Source organism: Elephantulus edwardii, unplaced genomic scaffold (assembly GCF_000299155.1).
Source record: "Elephantulus edwardii isolate Elephantulus edwardi_28Jun2011 unplaced genomic scaffold, EleEdw1.0 scaffold00315, whole genome shotgun sequence".
Taxonomy (NCBI): domain Eukaryota; kingdom Metazoa; phylum Chordata; class Mammalia; order Macroscelidea; family Macroscelididae; genus Elephantulus; species Elephantulus edwardii.
The window spans coordinates 500,807-502,012 of record NW_006400065.1 but is presented as its reverse complement, the minus strand read 5'-3'; positions in this window follow the sequence as shown (position 1 = coordinate 502,012).

The following is a 1,206-nucleotide window of genomic DNA, read 5'->3' as shown; positions in this document are numbered from 1 at the left end:
TGATTAAAACACTCGACAAAATAGGATTAGATCAAAACAACTATGAGATATCATCTCACCCCAGTAAGAATAGCAAAATTTAACAGAATAGCAAGCAACAAATGCTGGCGAGGTTGTGGAGAAACTGGAACACTTACTCCCTGTTGGTGGGAGTGTAAAATGGTGCAACGACAGTGGAAGGTGGTAAGATGCTTTCTCAAAAAGTTGTAAATAGGGGAGCTCTGGTGGCCTAGTGGCAAGGAGCTGCAACTACAATCCCAAAGGCGCACGGTTCGAATCCACCAGATGCTCTGCCGGGAAAGGAGGGACAATCTCCTCCTGTACCAGTCAGATCTGATTTGACGGTACACTCACACAATAATAATAATAACAAAAAATTCAAAAAAAGTTGTAAATAGAAATACCATTTGACCCAGCAGTTCCACTACTGGGAATATTCCCCAAAGAAACCATAACTGCCACCCAAGCAGATATATGCACATCCACGTTTATCATGGCTGTTCCCAATAGCAAAAAGTTGGAAACAATCCAAGTGCCCATCAACAAAAGAATGGATAGAGAAACTGTGGTATGTTCACACAATGGAATACTATGCTGCATTGAAAAACAAGGCACTCATGCAATATTATTCAAAATTGGTGACCCTGGAGGACATTATGCTGTGTGATGTATCTCAGTCACAAAAGGACAAATACTGCATAGTTCCACTGTTGTAAAACGGGACTGATGACGGGGTTGGAGGGAGATTGAGAAAGATGGGATAAATACTGTATACTGCATTGAAACAGATGAGGGAGAAAACTATTTAAAAGGGATATGTGATTAAATATTATTGTCATGACAGGAGTCCAGAACACAGGGTGCATAGTGGAGTGGAACTGGAGGGAGGGATGTGTAACAATGAAAGAGTATTTCTTGTACTTTTCAAAGAGAAGAGTGAGCTTTGGGGGGGGGTTGTCATTGAGAAAAGTGCAACATTGAATGAATGGAAAAATCCAAAGTCTCTGTAAACTTCATTAAAATTAATTTAAAAACAAACAAACAAAAAAGATGGGCCTGAACCATCCTTGTTCTTTTAAATTGCTTTCTTTTTTTTATTAAGTTTTATTAGTTTTAATGAACATTTACAGAGATTTTGGGTTTTCATTCATTCATTGTTGCACTGTTTTCTCCACCCTCCTCCCCAGTTCGTTCTTCTTCCCCCCC